The sequence below is a fragment of the Danio rerio genome, chromosome 9 (genome assembly GCF_049306965.1).
Source record: "Danio rerio strain Tuebingen ecotype United States chromosome 9, GRCz12tu, whole genome shotgun sequence".
NCBI lineage: Eukaryota > Metazoa > Chordata > Actinopteri > Cypriniformes > Danionidae > Danio > Danio rerio.
The window spans coordinates 53,662,501-53,682,348 of record NC_133184.1 but is presented as its reverse complement, the minus strand read 5'-3'; the positions used below and the strand labels follow the sequence as shown (position 1 = coordinate 53,682,348).

Below are 19,848 nucleotides of genomic sequence, written 5' to 3'. Positions count from 1 at the left end.
ATACATACAAAATAAAATAGACACGAGGGTCTCATAACAATCAAACAGCAAAATAGCAAGCAAAAAAGTCTTGAGAACAAGCAAAAAGTCTTGAGAACAACTTAACTGGAAACTGGACGAGGCAGCAAGTGGTTGGGTTCAGGACTGAACATAGAGCAGGATACAAAGCAGTCTTATATAGAGCAAAGAACAGGTGGTGGTGATCACGCTAATTACAGGAGAGTTTAGAGGAACAAGAGTCACTACTGCCATCTAATGTTGAGGAGTATAAGGTAATATGTGCGCCCCCTGGTGGGTTGGGGGATGTGATAAAGTGCTGAGATATTACACTGCTGGCGCGCGCATATTCTTACGTTAGAAATAACGAATTTGCATGCAGAAAAGATGTGTGAACAACCCGCTGCTATCCGCTTGTTAAGTTGCTGATGTATGTGATACTGTTTCCTGGTCCAAGCCCCTACTCATTTGAGTTGAGAAATTATTTGTTTATGATCACTTTTTATTCATATCACACATAAAAGTTAATTTTATATATAAAGTCATAGTGTACACAATCTCTGGGCTTGCTGCATAACAAATACCAACATTTGAACAATTTATAAAAAACTTTCTGGCCATCCGATATTAGGCATTGACATCTATATTGCGATTGTGATTTTCGAAAGTATTAAATCGCTTTGTAAACGTTTGTTATTACCATTTCATGAGTCTCCCCATACAGTTGAATAGAGCGCTTGGAGCCGGAAGCCGCTTTGCGTGACGTCACACTTAACAAGCGGATAGTTAATCCAGTGTGCGTGCGTATTAGCCTGGTGTATAAGCTCGGAACTTTAAACTAGCGCACAGTTGGCATAACTTTGTTTAGCTTCTGCAGTTTTGTTCCGTGCAATAAAAACGGAGTGCTGACAAGCCTTTACGATTAATTATCCAAATGCTTTTGGCTGCTCGCACCACTCGCTTAATGTCAGGTGACCCACGCTTTGCGCAGCCTTCAACTGTAGCTTGTGCTGTATTGATTAGACGCACGTCACTTCATAACTATAGCGGCCATTTTTTGACTGAACTAAATTTATTTTTGATGTCTTAGTCACACTAATTGGAGGGCCAGAACAAATTGCTGCCAATTGAATAGCCCTGCTGTATATACTTCAAATGTAAAACAATAGGAATATTGTACAATAATGAACTATTCAGTACGATCGCCACTGTTCAATATGCATATGAATATTGTAGCTTTCCGGCTTTGCATTAAAATTTTAAAATTGTATTTTGCATGTACTCCATTGCTTTAATTACTCTTTGAACTAGAACTAACGTAAATGGGTTTTCTTTTCATAACACACACCCCGTATGTACAGTTCAAGTCAAAATTATTCGCCCTCCAGTGAATTTCTTTCAAAATATTTCCCAAATGTTGTTTAACAGAGCAAGGAAATTTTCACAGTATTTCCTATGATATTTTTTTTCTTCTGGAGAAAGTCTTATTTGTTTAATTTTGGCTAAAATAAAAGCAGTTTAAATTTTAAGGTCAATATTATTAGCCCTCTTAAGCAATATTTGTTTTCGATTGTCTACAGAACAATCCACGGTTATTGTAACTGTACGACGATAGACAAAGAAAGTTGAGAATCCACATGCAATACTTTATTCAACAGAGAAAGGTCAGGCAGGCAATCCGCTTGTTAAGTGTGACGTCACGCGAAGCGGTTACCGGGTCCAAGCGCTCTATTCAAATGTATGGGGAGACTCACGAAGTGGTAATTATAAACATTTACAAAGCGATTTAATACTTTCGAAATTCACAATCGCAATATGTCCATGCCTAATATCCGATGGCCAGAAAGTGATTCATTTTTTCATAAATTGTTCAAGTTTGGTATTTGTGATGCAGCAAGCCCAGAGATTGTTGTGTACACTATGACTTTATATAAAATTAACTTTAATGTGTGATATGAATTAAAAAAGTGATCATAAATGAATAAATTCCCAACTCAAATGAGTGGCGGCTTGGACCCGGAAACAGTATTACATACGCCAGCAACATGTCATCACTTAACAAGCGGATGCTCAACACAGGAGCAAAGCAGGAGCATGCAGGTTATTTCTAAAAGAGTAGGCAGGGTCACATGTAAAGCGATCAGTTCAGGTGGCAAACAACATAAAACATTTAACAAGGCGAGGGTCAGAAAACAGCAAGATAATGGAACACTTTGAAATGCTACAGGGTATAAACTAAACAAGACTCAGCAATGTGTGTGGAAATGAGAGGTGTCCTAATAGTGCAAGTAATGAGTCAATGATGAGCTTCAGCTGTGTGTCTGTCATCGGGGTCACCTGGAACAGGTGTGTGTGTGAGGTGCATGACAGGATTTGTAGTCAATCTGGTGGCTGGTTGTAGTCAATCTGATTGTAATTCTGTAACAAATCTGTGACTGTAACAGTTGTACAATGACCCTAACTTGCCTAATTAACCTAATTAAGCCTTTAAATGTTGCTTTAAGCTGAAGACTAGGTTCTTGAAAAATATCATCATGGCAAAGATAAATCAATTATTAGAAATCAGCTATTAAAATGTTTAGAAATGAGCTGAAAAAAAAAAATCCTCTGTAAAAAAAATAAACAAAAGGGCTAATAATTCTGACATCAACTGTATAACGTCATATACAGCCCTACAACTTTTTTTGGTGGATCGTTCAATAATTATTCGAGAATTGGAGCTGAATCAATGCCAAGTCTTGTGTGTACAGGATCTGTTGGCCTGAATCTCATGTTTGTCAGCGCTGGGATAAGTATCTGGCAGTGCTGTGATCCATATCTGCAGTGCAGTCTCTTCTTCTTCTTCTTCTTCAGAAAGACGCTGTCAGCATAAAGTGGGTCCTCAGGGGCCAAAAGCTCTGACCTCGGAGCCCAGCTGATGGAGACGACGCTTGCAGCATCTCAAGAAGCCCAATGCGGCACCAGAGGCCGAAGGGCGAGCGCTCAACATTTCTGTGCGCGCTCAAACCTTGTGTAAAAGCTTTGTTTGTAGACGAGCTCCATGTGCAACAGACCCAAAACACCAGGCATTAGAGCCTTTTTATATGGGATATTCCATCCACTTGAATCCTGCATTGATCATCTATTGTAGATCTGTGATATGGAGGTATATTTGTGACAAAATAATAAAAAATTGTTTCCGTATTTTGTAATTCACAAGTGTTTTCTGTTTATTTACGGTTGCAAATTGCATTATGGGATGTTGATCTCTGCTCTGTCCACTTTTAATGTTGAAAATTCAACTCTACAGTTTAACAAAGTGACTTTTATTGACATTTAAGTTGAAGTAATATAATGCGTAAGAAATAATATATAAGAAATAATAAGTGTCATGGTTTCCGCTACATTCATTCTTCCGTGGCCGGGCGCCACACCAAAATTCGTCCAGCCACGGCTACATTACAGCTTCTTATTCAAAATATTTGGTCGTTTTTTTAAATAGCGGGTTAAAAATCGCACTGCAAAACGTATTAACAAGTAAGTGAATAATAACAGCGCAAACTTTTCTGTGACCGTATAGTGCTGTGCGTGCTGTTTAACCCTTTAAGGTGACATGCTGACTGACTGACTGACTGACAGGTGCGTGAGACCTGCAAACACGACGTAGCTTTCAGTTATGAACACAATTTCCATAATTATACTTTATTTATAGATAAAGGTCTGTGGCTCTGCATATAATCACTTTATCTTGCTGGAGTTTACAGCCGTTTCACTTTACTTCAGGATGCATTAATGCTGCGGTCCAATCCACAAGTCTATCGGAGACATTCATAAATATTCCTAGCAAATCTAATAAATGTTGGAGACACATTCGGTACATAAACGCACTAAATTGCATTTCAGCATTGTTTATTTAAGGGCGCGCAAAAAAATTTGCACTTGAGCAGCGTATATTTGAGGGGGCTCAAGAAGTTTTGTGCACGAACAGAGGAAATCGGCGCTCAAGCATGACATGCTTGTAGGCTATTACATGAATGCGATCTCGACTTAATACTGCGCCCATGACATTTGTCAATGAAATAACGCCACAAGTAGAGGTAGATCTGTGTAAAATAGCTAACAGAGTCTGCCGCCACAGCTGGAAAAAATCTGGGAGGAAACACTGAATCTAATTACAAGGTGTAGCATAATATACAACACCAACCCAGACAACATATCACTTTAAAATACAAAAAAATTGTTAATAATATAGGTTAATAGTTTTCGGCAGAAAGATCAAGATCCCATAATGCAATTCAAAAGCATAAATAAATGAGAAACAAAATAAAAACATGATCACAAAATAAGGAAAACTGCTAATTTACAGTTGTTTTTAACAGTGTGGGATATTCCATGCAAAAGAATCCTGCATTGAGCGTCTACAGTACGTCTGTGATATGGAGTTATATTTGTGACAAAATAACAGAACATTTCTTATATATATTCAGGGGTGCCCAAACTTTTTTTTATGGAGGGCCCCAAACCAAACTTAATTGAGGCTGTTTTAACTACCTGGCTCGCATGGTCTTTATTTTACCCATAATAACCAAATCATGATATAATTACAGATAAGTTACACACAAATGATCATCCGTCAATCCCTTTTTCCGCGGGACTTTGACATGAATAGGCAGAGTGATCTGTGTCGTTATAATGGCATCAACAAACTTGGTAAGTAACAAAGGTGCGCAACCAACAAGAACCAACCAACAGTATCAGGATTTCGCTAAAATTACTAAGCACAATCATGAAAGTGAAAGATTAAAGCAGTGTACTGACGCTATAGCCCCTTTCACACAGTGATACCGGTAAATATCCGGAAAATTTCCGGAACGACTTTACCGGTATATTGAAAAAAGCACTGTTCACACAGGCGAGGACGTTACGGAAATTTTCCGGAAAAGAGCATTCACACATCCATTCCAAAATACCGGTAAATTCTGACATCATTCACCACAAATGAGCTTTAAACGGCTGCGCTTGTGTTTGTAAACATTTGACTAAATTACAAACTCTGTGGATGATCAATATTGTGAACAACTTTCGCAGGATCACTTTCTCATGTCGAGATGTTCATAATATGTGCGTGTGCAGGCGCTCATAGGCGCACGCAAAGCTTGAAGGTAAACCAACAATGGCTTATCATAAGCATCTCATCGATGATTATTTACACAGTTGGCATTAAGAAGAACATATAAACGTGATCTGACTAACTTCTAGCAGCTAAATGTGTCTGGAAAAATATTCAAAGGCTTTTATCCTCACAAACCGCGCGGACGTAAACGCGTCTGACTGTTGTGATTGGCTAAAGCAGACGTCTCACATCAGCACGTTCTAGACGTGCACGCGCTTATTACGCCAATCTTCCTTCTGCATTCACACAGCGCAGCATTCCGGCAAATTGCCGGTAATGTTACAACTTCTCTTTCCGGAAAATAGCCAGAACGAATTTACCGGTATTTTTAAAAAGGACCTGTTCACACATACAACCTTTCCGGAAAATTGCCGGTAATTTTCCGGAAAGGTCTGTATGTGTGAAAGGGGCTTATGACACTATACCTGATAGATTCAAAAAGACAGAGTCTGAAACAAAAACGTTTCAGTATTTACATGGCAAACAAAGCAGACCAACAAAAGTTAATCGAACAATGATGGATCAAAGCAAAAGGAGAAGAAACACACACAGAAAACAAATTTTAAACAATGCTCAAGCCTGAACTGATGCGCCGTTTTCCTTATATAGTGTCCCACCGTCCTGCAGCACAGCGATTGGAACTATTCTCGACTGAGTTATTGCTCGTCAGTCCGTGTACTGAATGATTGACATCCAACACAGCCAACCCGCATATCTTATAAACGCAAAATGAAACCAGCAAAAGCGAAACAACAGTCCCCAAACTGTATTGAGATTTCACAGATGCCGCAATTAAGTCTCAAAACACTTAAGGCAACTTAATGCAACTTAAGAAGCTGAAGCTTCTACTGCCACGTATAATTTTGGGTTCTCACGGACGCAATAAAGATATATTTGGCCATAATAACAGTGATCAAAGTCTTGTGGTAAATCGTGTGCGTTTTGTACACATCCTAAAAACAGCAATTTCCCCAGAGTGAAGGGGAAGAAATGGAAAACAAACCCACACCAAACACTGAAGGTATTAAAACAAGCCTAAAAACTGGAACTTAGTATTGATTTCTCCAATAGATAAACACAAAAGCCCAACCTCCATACCTCAGTATCCACAATCAACAAGTAAAAGTCACGATGATCCGTATGAAATTGTGATTTAATCAGAACAGCTTCAACCCAAAGGCGTTGAAAATGGGGAATGTCTGAATAGGATTTTCTGAGGTCAATGCTTTGCTGCCTTCATTCTCTGCACTATAAAAGAGTTCTTGTATGCTAAAGACATCACTTCCGTCCTGTTTGTAAGGACACAGATGTTCAGATCTGTGGAGGTCTTCCTGCTCAAGTGGCCTCGCTGTTAAACTGTGATTATCCCGCTCGCGCTCTTTTGTGGAAGTAACAAGGAGGAGGAAGTGTCGGGAATCTCTGGTATGCAGCAGCGACACAGTTCACTGAATGAACTCCAGCCAGCGGAAAACTGTCCTCCAGTGTTCCCATCCTGCATTTACGCAACTTCTGCTTCACCAAAGAACTAACAGAAAGTTCATTGTGAGGATGCATTCTAGGGCTGGGCTAATAAATTGATGCACTACGAATAAAGAAACGATTCTCTCTTGAATGGATTCTGATTAAGGGTGTCACGATTCTCCAAATTCTCGATTCGATTACATTTTCGATTCTGAAGGCATGATTCGATTCGATTTTCGATTATGAATAATTAATTAATTAATGACCAATTAATTATTTGTAGCCTACCGTTTAAACTACCTGACCTGCATGGTCTTTGTTTTACCCATAAACAAATCATACAGTAAATGAATAAAGGCAAGTTACACACATAATTACCACCCGTCAATCACTTTTTTTCTGCGGGACTCGTGAATAGGCAGTGATCTGTGTCGTTATAATGGTTAAAAAGAGGTTAAAAAGTCGGTTAAAAAGAGGCACAACCAACAGGAACCAGCCAACAGTATCTGAGGTGTTCGCTAAAATGACTAAGTACAAGTGAGTGAAAGATTGAAGCAGTCTACTGATCCTCTGACTGCCTGGACCTGCTGTCTCGAGCGCAAGGCTGTATGTGCGTCTGTGTCTGTGTGGTCACGTGATGTGCATTTTCAGAGGTAGAGAGGAAGGAGGGCTGCTCAGAAATGCTACACGCCACTGTGGATGTCGAATCGTTGTCGTTCTAAAATGCCATTTAAAAACAAAGACAGTGTAAACAGGGCCTGAGTGTGTACTTTTCGCGAGCGGATTTGCAACGGGGGCGGGCGGAGGATCGCGATGCCGGTGTTGTCTATCGGACGAACCGCAGGTAATACGTTTATAGCAGAGGTTGCAAAACAGTGTTTTTTTTTGTCGACAACACGAACGTTGTCAACATAACTCACTGGAAATCCAAAATGCTTACACACCGGCGACTTCATTGAAAGAGGAGAGGGTTTAAGTTCTGTCGACGGGTCTCCTGCTTCTGCAGTTTAACAAGCACTTCAACAAGCCTGTTTTTCCCGCTTGGCAAGCCAAGCTGACGTGACATGGGGGCGTGGCAGCATCGACCATTCTATTTTTTGATTCGATAATCGAAATTGAGCATAAATTTCGATCGATTTCGATTAAAAATCAAAATCGTGACACCCCTAATTCTGATATCAATATTTTTTTTCTCTTTGCGATACATATGTATACAATTTCACTAGATGACTTCAATATCTCTATTTGGAAAGAATTTATTAGGGATGCACCAATAAGGATTTTTTTGGCAGATACTGATAACCGATAACTCTTTAGAATTGGAGCCTGATAACCAGTGGTGGAAAGAGTACAGAAAATTCACTCAAGTAAAAGTGCCATTACTTGCCTAAAAGTGTAGTGCAAGTAGAGTAAAAGTGTCTGTTGTAAATATTACTCACAGTATGAGTAAAAAGTAACCCTTTCACAACTACTCAAGAGTACACTGAAAAAAAGTGTTGCATGCAGAACTGTTGCAAACACTTTATTTGTGTTGAATTTAAACAAACAAATTAAGTTTAATAATGTTCAACTTAATTTGTTCATTTAAATTCAGCCCAAATAAATTGTTTACAACCACTTAACGTAAAAAAAAAAAAAAAAAGAGTAAATCCAAGGAATCATCTTTGAATATTTTTTTTTCAGTGTAGTGAGTATTACGCTGTAAAAAGCAGATGCATCTACATGTAATTTGTGGATGTGCGTAAACGTAATGTTCTGTAGTGCATTGAGTTATTGCCCAGGAGGCACACAATGTCATAAAACGTTAATATTAGGTTAGATTTAAGTTGTGTCGTCAGATGATCAAAATTCAATATTTAGCCAGAGTCTAAGGACATTATTTTGATGTCCAATAATGACGTCAAATGATGTTGAAATTTGGTTGATTTTAAGTTGTGTTGGAAAGTCACCAAAATCCAACGTCGAGCCAACATCACCAAAATCCAACGTCATTGGACGTCATTGTGGTAATTTCCACACAACGTCAAGCTGTAACATCATTAGACGTTGATTTTTTGTTGGATTTAGCACATTAACGTCAGCCTAACATTGGGTTCTAATGTCGATTTTCATTTCCAAATAAACTGCAACATCCACCACGACATTGGGGTACAACATTAATCTGACATCATGACGCCATTTTGGTCATCATACAGTAAACATCTGTCATCTTCACATCAGTGACGTGCATCTAAACAGTCTCTGGGTCAATGTGTGACGATTTTGGACGTCTTCTTGAAATCTTTTAATGCTTCCAAACAGTTTGCTGCAATTATAAATCGCCCATGTCTTGAGGTAATTCATTATGACGTGATTTACCTTCTATGTGTGATTTAATTGGACAAGAATCACAGAAATTATGTTTCTAATCCCCAAAGAGAAGAAAAAATTGTGACTGCAGGTTGAAGGAAAGTAGTAGAGTAAAAGCACCAATACTGCCCTAAAAATGTACTCAAAGGAAAGTAAAAGTACACATGTTTAAAACTACTTAGTAAATTACAATTTCTGAGAAAAACTATTTGATAAAACTAGATTGAGTATTTGTAATTAGCTACTTTACACCACTTTATTTGAAAAACTTCATAAAAATTCTATCTGATTTTAAGAACTGTAGTAACATTTCCATTTGGCTCACATTTGAAAGAACAATTCAGCCAAACATGAAAATATTGTCATCATCTACTTGCATCCAAGCAGCTTGGACTGAAATAGTTGTACTATATGGATAAAAGTACTAACTAATATTTATGCACTATATTTTTTTATGTTTTCTGGAATCCTATGATAGCTTTATATACTAAATAGACAGAATTTGTCACTTAATCCCAACCCTATTTAAATTGCATTGCTCTGGGTACATTTCGTTGCACGTTTCAGATGGCAAATTTACTAGAGGGCGCTGTCTTTATTATTTAAAATCTGAAATATGATTCTTATGATTATTTATGCACAATATTTTAAACGTTTTCTGAAATTCGTCTGAATTCATCATTCACAGTTATTCCCAATTCAGGCTCATTGGAAACGCACGTCTGAGTCTATAGTTTTGAAAAACGTGAACTATGTTGCTCTGGGTACATTTCGTTGCATGTTTCAGATGGCATTCATCGATGGCATTCCCTATAAATATTATTAGCGGGAAAAGGAATACAAGTTGTTGATGTCATACTGTCAGTAGCGTTCATTTTACCTAGAAACTGCATTCAAACATACGTTGAAGTACACAAAATGTAGGCTGAGGCATGTATTTCCAATGAGCCTGTGTTGGTTAAAAATCACTGATGAACACAATAATAATAACTGAAAATAATAATAATAATAATAAATTTGGACGAAGACAGAATATATCACTGTCGTGTTTGTGTATTATAGAAAACGGAAGCTTGATCTTTTTAAAAAAGAAAAGTGGCTACAGATTTAAATCAAAATGAAGGGTCAAGTACGATGGCTAAACGTGAATTTTAGGGTGAACTATCCCTTTTAATCCCTCAAAACAGCAAAGACAGCAAAGAAAATGCCCAATATTGGCAGGTGCTGAAAACCACAGATCACCTGAGCTCCATGAAATCCAGTAGTGCTGAACAAAATATCATTTCATTAAAGGTCTACATAACAAAGGCAGCATTTATGGGTCAGGACTGACTCAATGTCCTATTGAAATGGCTTGGCAACCCTTTGGCCGCTCTTTCTGCTATTGTCTAATGCAGCTGCGCTAAGAACACAAGACTGGATAAATAAGACAAGCTCGAGATTAAAAAAAAAAAGAGCTAGTGTGGATTATTAAAGGTCACCAGCAAAGGAAATCTGCCTGATGATGATTACCGATACTGAACATTTAACTGGAAGCAAATTAGAGTTTATTTGTGTTGTTTTAGTCTAAATTAGAAGCAGGCTTTAATGTGGTTTCTGGTTCATGCACTCTATAAGCAAGCAATAATATATTTTAAACGTTTAATTAAGCCATTTCAAAGTAGGAGTGTGTAATATCTATTTACTGCATTGTAATTGTTGTTTCACTACTATTACACTATTTAAAAAAAACTAAAAAAAAAAAAGTCTTGAGTCCCAAATACAAAATATAAGTGCATGAACATGATCCCAAATGTGATATTGATTGTGCACCACACTCTAAAATAAAGTAGGTCATCATTATTACTGGGGCTGTAACGATACACCAAACCCACGATTCGGTTCGTATCACGATATTTGACCCACGATTCGGTTCATATCACGATTTTTTTTTTTGTGGGGGGTGGGAAAAAAAGCTTTTTAAAACTATATATTTTTATTAAATAACATTTGAAAAATTTTTATAAACTGAACATCAAAGAACAATATTAACTATGCTAATTATTAACAATATAAATAGCCATATATAAAATAAATAAATAGCCAAAGCTATAACACTTCTGTTTTCTTTGTAACAAAATACTGTTGAAAAACCAAACAGAACTAAACTCCATTGTGGAGATGATTCAAGCATGTTGAAAATTCTTTTTCAATCAAGTTTTCTTACATTGAAAAAGTAAATTAAATGGCTGCTGTTTCACACTGAGGTAACTGAGGTTTAATGCCTGTGCTGCAAACCACAAATCAAGTAAACATTAAACAAATTATTTCTCTTAAGAAAACCAAACTCGTTTGATTTAAGGGAGCTGAAAATTCTTCAGAAACACCATCATGTCAACATTGCAGTGAAAAAACGTGACAACTTTCCTTACTCTGCAGAGGAGTCGGGACATCTGGTGAACGCCCATCCCTCTCTAACAGTGTGAGCAAAGCATCGTTCGACAGCATTGGCAATGTTTCTGCCGTTGTTGTTGTCAAGCGGGGTTAAGTTGGTTTTGTTTTTGATATTCCTGACACATTTAGATGGTCCCTTACTAAGAGCTTTGCGCGAGCTCTCCTGGCTAAACGCTTATTGCGAGGGCTTAAACGAAGCAGTGCTCGTAATGTCGAACGAAAAAAAAAATGTTTCCTCACGTTCTTCTTTAACTAGCTCAACTTTTGCAGGCAGGCGTGACATTATTGGAAGTCACAGGGTGTGTTGCGATTCTCCCTTATCACACCGCGACACCGGATCGTAGATCAGAGTGTCGCGATTTCGGTTTCATATCGCGTATCGTTACAGCCCTAATTATTACCCAATATTGAATCAAACTTGGACAAATCCAAGCGTTCATTAGGACAGTCTCCATAAAGACTTTTTGTCATGCAATATACGGTCCCAGAAATTGTTGCGATAAGCAATATATTACTGTAATTTTGAGATCATTTCATGTCACTGATTATATGATTACTCAACAGCTTATATGCAAATAGCCATAAACACTAGGGATGCTCCGATCCGTATTTTTGCAGCCGATACAGAGCACAGATTCTAATGCTTCAATCTTATAAGTATTAAGCTTATATAATAATAGAAAAAGAATATTATAAAAAAGAATAATATAACAGGTATAAAAATTGGTAAGAAAAAGTACAAACACAGCAATTTGGAAACATTGCTGACTACTGTTTGTTGCAATAAATATATTACAAGAAGTATTAACTATTCAAACCCCTGTGATTGGTTTATGGGATTGGCCAGATTGGCAAGTAGCGATCGAGTCATTAAATGTGATTAACATTGGCCGATACCAATCTTCCGCCGATCGATCAGTAAATGTCCAATCATTAACTTTGACATCGGTGAGGTACGATGTAAATGTCCATGTAAAATGGCTTTAACGTTATTTGTGAATTTGTGAATATATTTTGCAACGCCAAAAATTATTGACAAATAATTATGTACAAATATTGCACAATGAATCAATATATTGATTATTAAGACAGGCATAGCGTTCAATTAAATTTTCTACACGTTTAAACCAAAGGTTAGGTTTTGTCAATATTTGACCCAACATGGTGGGTTACAACAACTCGGCTTGTTTTGAGATTGGACTGTAAAAAGTGATGATAGTTCTGTAAACACACTCTACACTCACACACATTTTTTTAAAGTACAGTACACCTGTCCAATGGCTCGGTAACGCTAATTTCTAATCAGCCACATGGCAGCAACTTGATGCATTTAGACATATAGACATCTCAGACTGGTATCTTGAACATGACTGTACTGAAATGGCCTCCACAGTCACCAGAACTCAATCCAATAGAGCACCTTTGGGATGTGGATGTATGATTCACATCATGGATGTGCAGCTGATAAATCTGCAGCAACTGCGTGATGCTATCATGTCATTATTTAGCAAAATCAGAAGAATATTTCCAGTGTCCTGTTAAATTTATGCCTCAAAGGATTAAGGCAGTGCTGAAGGCAAAAGGGGGTCCAACCTGGTACTAGTAAGGTGTACCTAATAAAGTGGCCGGTGAGTGTAGTTCATTAAAAAAAAATTTAAGGCAGAAGGTTTACACACTTTAAGTTAAGTCAACTAATAATTTTAAAAGCAACAGGTCTGCTCATTATTTTGAGTAAAGTCAACTAATCATTTTTCAGAGTGCACAGTTTAACACAGAGTGCACAAACGTTAACACTTCATTTTAGACACAAAGTAAAAATTTATTTCATATGTCTAAAAATTAGGGATGCACTGATACCAGTATAGGGTAACGGGTCGATACTTGGTTAAAATAGTCGTAACATACATGAAAGGTCGACACCAAGAAATCACCACATTGATTTATGTGGCGTCTACGTATCGATGTCTGGATGACAGCGAGAGAGAGATGCGATCAGACTTCAGATTTGATGTGTGGCCGCACGTCACAGTTACTTTGCATTCGCTTAAAAGCCGAAATATTGCCAGACATATGAAGCATCTTTCGGTTTTGGAAGAGAGCAGCTTTAGTGATAAAAGACGCACACACACAGGATACACTCTTGTCGGCCTATTCATTATTGATTTTTAAACATTAAACGCATAATAATTAAGTAGAAAAATAGAACAGCTGAACTTCGGATAAAATGACCACTGCGCCTGCCATGATGGTTGCGTTGTTTCTCTGCAGTTAGCTTGTCAATGGCAAGGCAATGCTAAATCACTGTTTTAATACAAAATAAGATTATTTATTAATAAACATTGTGAGATGATGGTCGCGTGATTTTTAAAATGAGAATGTGTTGCGTATTTATGGCTATTGATCTTACCTACCCGCGACCCACCCATAATTAAACATCAAGTAGCCCACTTTTTGATTACCTGACCCGCGGATTAACGGCAGGACTCATGAATGTGAAACAATCCTGCATTACAGGGTTTTATGCGCCCCCAATATGCAATGTCAAGAGAGTGACTCCATAAGGTAACATACACTGCACACACTTTGTATAATGTGTGAAGTCGTGGACGCATGTCAGCGCAACGGTAACTAGTCCTTTAAATTTCCATGCTTAATTCTTAATAGATAAGGTCTGGATTTGCAGGGTTATCAACAAAAGGTGTGTATTTTTGGCTTGGAACAGCCTTCAGTTAAAGATTTTTTTTGTTCATCCTTGCTACAGGCAAAAAAATTAAATAATAATAATGAATTGCACTTTAATTGAAACCAAATCTATTAAGTATCAGTACTCTGTATCGGCGAGTACACAAATTAAGATACTTGTATCGGTTTGTATCGGTGCATTTTTTTATGTTATTTTATTTTTACATTTTGCAACTTTTCACAACTTTATAATAATATTCATAAGAGCTAGATAAATACTCAAATTAATGTGAGGTGTCTAGTGTATTGATTTGATTGATTACTTGTTTTTTTATGGTGTTGTGATTTTCATTTTCCATATGCAGACCCCTTTAAAAAATTAGACATTTTCCTCAAGGGGTTTTATGCTAAAGAATACAATTTGTTGCAATATTTGTTTTGCTTTTGAACAAATATAATTGCCAAACAAAGCCAAAGTAACAGATCTGTGCATCTCGGAGCAACACTTGCACTGTTTCTTTCTATTCCCCATTTCAAAGCTAATCAAGTTTCTTCAGTTTTAAGCATTTCCTGCATTGCTTCAACAAAATTACCTACAATAATGCAGAAAAAAAGCCTGTATTTCTCCATTCCTGCCATGCTTTTGAAGCTTAATGAGAATATAATGAGCTAAAGTATGGCAAAAGGGACACTTTATTTACTGAAAACTGTTATTTCCTGGGATATTACATAAGGCTTTCTCATGCATTTTGTTTGCAGTTGTTTTCTGAGAAGGCCTTTCCTCTCTGGCCTCAGAGAAAACGCCCCTGGTTTCTATTTTAGATGAAAATAAACTCGTCATCCTGTAATGCACAAGGACTTTATGCTATTAGTCAAGTGTTCTGAGAGGATACACCGGAAAACGGCACAGTTAGTCACGTTGCCGGTCAAGCGGGAAGTCCTTGAAGCGTGCTAATCTCTTTAAACGCTCACAGGATGAATAGTTGAACAGCGTCATGTTTTGACATCCGAAATTGCTGTACAAGCAAAAAAACGCATCTCAAAACACAGTTGAAGCCAAAATATTAGCACTTATATATATTTTTGGAGAAAGTCTTATTTCTTTTAATTTGAAAGCAGTTTTACATTTTTAAAACCAATTTAAACCCAATATTATTAGCCCCCCTTCATTAAGTGATATACACTCACTGGCCACTTTATTAGGTACACCTGTTAACTGCTTGTTAACGCAAATTTCTAATCCGCCAATCGCATAGCAGCAACTCCATGCATTTAGGCATGTAGACATGGTCAAGAGAATCTGCTGCAGTTCAAACTGAGCATCAGTATGGGGAAGAAAGCTGATTTAAGTGCCTTTGAAAGTGGCATGGTTGTTGTGTCAGACGGGCTGGTCTGAGTGTTTAAGAAACTGCTGATCTACTGGGATTATCACGCACAACAATCTCTAGGGTTTACAGAGAATGGTCTGAAAAAGAGAAAATATCCAGTGAGCGGCAGTTCTGTGGGCGCAAATGCCTTGCTGATGCCAGAGGAGAATGGTCAGACTGGTTCCAGCTGATAGAAAGGCAACAGCAACTTAAATAAGCACTCGATACAACAGAGGTCTGCAGAAGAGCATCTCTGAACGCACAACACATCCAATCTTGAAGCGGATGGGCTACAGCAGCAGAAGACCACACCGGGTGCCACACCTGTCAGCTAAGAACAGAAAACTGAGGCTACAATTCACACAGGCTCACCAAAACTGGACAATAGAAGATTGGAGAAACGTTGCCTGCTCTGATGAGTCTCCATTTCTGCTGCCACATTCAGATGGTCGGGTCAGAATTTGATGTCAACAACTTAAATGTGGACAACAACATGGATCCATCCTGCCTTGTATCAACGGTTCAGGCTGGTGGTGGGGGTGTAATGGTGTGGGGGATATTTTCACAGTGTACCCATCTTCTGATGCCTACTTCCAGTTATCCTGTATTACGCCTGTTTCACACCGCAAGCGTCAGCGGCGCGTGAGCAGAGCGTGAGCAGCGCGTGTGTTTTCGGCGTCCATGTTAGCAGATTAGAGCTTTCATACCGCACGCAGCAGCAGCGCGTCAGAGCGAGGCGTGAGCGTCGCCGAAGCAGCAGTGCAGCGATAGTTTCGGCGCTGGGTCTATTTTTGACACGCTGCTCACGCTCAATTAAAGTGACAGTGCATTGAGAATGACCAAAACACATTGAATGACAGTAAAAACTAACAATTTTACCCAATAAATACGTTAATAATGTCAAATGGTTTATATATAGTCATTCAAATGAACTTAAAACGATTAAAAACGGCAACAAACATTTATTTAGGCCCGAACTACAAAACCAAATGTAAAACTATTTTACTATCAGTTTTGCTTAAGTTGCACACTAGTGTTGTAGGAGAGGGGAAATGGAATATTTACGGGATTTGTAGTCCATAGCGAAGTGTATTGTGGGTAGTGTAGTGCGACACGCATGCTGGATTATGTGAGCTCGCTGTGTTCTGTGCAGCTAGCAGAGCAAGAAAGTTTTAATCGGCTTTGTTTTATGTTCACTTGAATTATTCCTACCGGGAGCTGTTTGCACTGTGAATCTGACAACACGAAAATAAGTAAAAGAATGGCATGCATTAATTACTTTTGTCCGTCTCATCATCTGCACGAGCATGAATTAACGAGCTGTTATTCTGCCGCTGGACATCACTGAAGCGGTGAAAGTAACACTAGTTTGATCATGTATAAATATCATTATAACTATATTGTATAAATATGATTATAACTAGGTCTACAGCAACCTGATAATCAAAAAACAAATGACATGATATCACAGGCGATTGTCTTCTGACTGTAGACAATTCTCATATAAGTTAGCTTGAGAAGCATACAGTACTATTTGATCTATAAAATTTGTAAAATAAACATTTGCAGGTTAATGAAACAGCATAGGAGGGGCCTTGGTACAGATGAAAAGTTTAAAAAGTGTATTTGTATATAGAGGGGTAACTAGATAGAATAGACAGAGATAGGTTGATCTCAGCAGCAGCTGCCGAAGAGCTGCGCGCTGCAGACGCAGCTGGTGTGAAAGGCAAACGCCTGCGTGCTTCTACTGCTCGACATACGCGCTGCGCACGCTCTGCTCACGCGCCGCTGACGCTTGCGGTGTGAAACAGGCGTTAAGGGTAACCAGTATTACCCTTATATTGCACTTTAAGCTGAATACAAGCATCTTGCAAAGTAACTAAATATGTACTGTCCAAATATAGAAATATGATACATGACAATATATGCAAATTGCATATTGTATATGACAGACAAGTTCATATTTACTATTTTACATAAAACATATAATATATGCAACATATTTTGCCCCCCAAAAAAATGGTCAAAAAAGATGATGGGGTTCAGGGCCTTTCAAATAAATTATATATAATTACATAGATATGTCATATGTTCATATATAGCCATAACATATCTGAACATACATATTTTTTGCAATATTTTGAAATACCGGTTCAATACATGGCAAATTTTTATATGTGAAATCCAAATCTGACCTTGTAATTTGCATGCAGTGCTTCGCAATATATCAGATTCTATGTGGGTCATCAAGAGTGGATCTCCGTCACGGGAGCATCAGAGAAATAACCTCTTACAGTACATTAGTAACATTGTGTTTATAGAATGTCAGACATGTCATCATTCGTATTAGCTTGTACCTACCTATCATGTTATCACTTGTGCCTGCCATCCTAATGATTTGTTGTTTAAATATGTTTTGTCTTTGTTACATGTTGCTGGTGTTTTTAGTTTATTATGTTCATATATTTTTTATTTATTAAGATCTACTTAACTATGTCTATTTTAGTGCTTCTAATTAGGGATGTCCCGATTAGATTTTTTTGCCCTCGAGTCCGAGTCATTTGATTTCGAGTATTTACCAATATCGAAACCCGATCCAATACTTCTATAATACATAAAGAAATAATAATGAAGAAACAGATCCAGGATGATCCTTATTTTTTATTTAATCCACCTTAATTAAACATTCAACAACTCTGTTAATAAACAGAGCACTTCTGTGAAGTAGCTTGAACAATTAGGTAATAAATAACATAAATTCTTCACTTTTAGACTTGCAACAGTACGTATAAAAGAAATCAAATATAAACAAATAACTCCTCAACTTAAAATACCCAGCAGGCAATCGCAAGTTTACATATCTCACAGTTTGCTATGGCAATGTTGTCATCATCAACTCTATAATGCCTCCAGACAGCAGACATATACTCGCGCTTTGCCCTTCAAGCTGCTGCCGTGTTCTACTTTGTCGGCGTTTAACCAATAGCGTCTCTGCAAGGAAGTGATGTCATGCCACACGCATTGCTGTTTCTGTGTAAAGTCAAGAAAGAGGCTTAACTCTGTGCCTACATATTCGAGTCCTGATCCAGAGGTCCGATTCCAATCCAGTCTGAAACCGCGTGATTGGGCCAGATTTCCGATCGGATATGGACATACCTACTTCTTAATTATGCTTGATTGATTGTATAGTTTTAGTATTGTTGGTCCCTGACAAATAAACAACAATTAAACAAATAAATAAATACAAATAAAGATTTAATTAAGAAATGCTTATTAAAACTATTATGTTTAAAAGTGCATTCATCTCTGTTAAAGAGCACAGGGGAAACTGTTTTAATAATTAAAGTTTTAAAGGAAGGGGAATAACTTTGAATTCAACTCAACGTCTACGTGCTTTCACACTAGCACTTTTGGTCCGCACCTGGGTTCGTTTGATGTCAGAGTACGGTTTAGCTAGTGTGAACGTGTCTTCTGAACTCGGGTGCATACCCACGAACTGTACCCGAGTCCGCCTGAAAGAGGTGGTCTGGGGTACGGTTCACACAAACTCTGGTCCGGTTCACTTCTGGTATGAATGCAATCGTACCAAATAGTAAACCACCAACAGTACAGCAAACTTCAGTTTTCATAACGTTCATTCGTGTGTGTGTGTGTGTGTGTGTGTGTGTCTGTGTATCACGTACTGTACCATGATGACAAGCGGGACTGAGCCAGGGCAAGCACAGTCTGTTGTCTCTGCTTCTGTAGACATGGTGTGATGTTCTGAATGTTTATACTATTTTTGCGGCAGATGGACGCGAGTCGCTTTCTTTATGTCCAAAACCAAAAGATTCAGTAAAAGCCGAACGACCGCAATGTGCGTACGTCTTTCCATTTAGCTGATTTGCTTTGTGTCCGTCACCTACAGTAGCAACAGCCGTACACAAAACAGCAGCTCAATGACGCAAGCGTACCAGGTTGAGAAGGAAAAAAGACAGTGTGAACACAAACCCACCGAGAAACCGGGGGGACGGGGCAATTGAACTTGGGTACAATCCAGGCAATTAAACCAAGTGTGAAAGCACCCTCAATCAAACAAACATGGCTGCACAGAAAAAAATTATTCACTGGATTTACAATTTTTACATTTTTTTTATTTATAAAATAGCTTAAACTAAGCTGAACATTACTAAAGTGAATGTGTTTGTTTAAATCCAGTCCAATAAATAGTTTGCAACCACCTACCTTACAAAAAATTGATTATGAACATTTTTTTCAATGTGCACTTTCCAAGAAAACAGTCGGTTTTCCTCGCCGTGACTTGAGGACAGACCTCAAAAACAAAACAAGGCCACTCATCTGATCCTCGCATTGGAGAAACGGCAGTGCAAACAGGAAATGAGGCACAAACAGGGCCTACAAAAGTGC

At 38.0% G+C, this 19,848-nt stretch overlaps 1 protein-coding gene across 5 annotated transcripts in view; it reads right to left on the bottom strand.

The window, feature by feature from the left end:
• Nucleotides 1-19,848, bottom strand: part of rbms1b (RNA binding motif, single stranded interacting protein 1b) — a 447,127-nt gene that overhangs the window by 93,087 nt on the left and 334,192 nt on the right. The window contains exon 1 of one of the 5 annotated variants that reach the window (XM_073913291.1): nucleotides 19,666-19,848. This exon is cut by the window's right edge and continues 447 nt beyond it. The exons of the other annotated variants lie outside the window; for them this stretch is intronic. The gene's annotated coding sequence lies outside the window, so the exon portion shown is untranslated. The remainder of the gene's footprint in view (nucleotides 1-19,665) is intronic. 5 annotated transcript variants of the gene reach the window in all.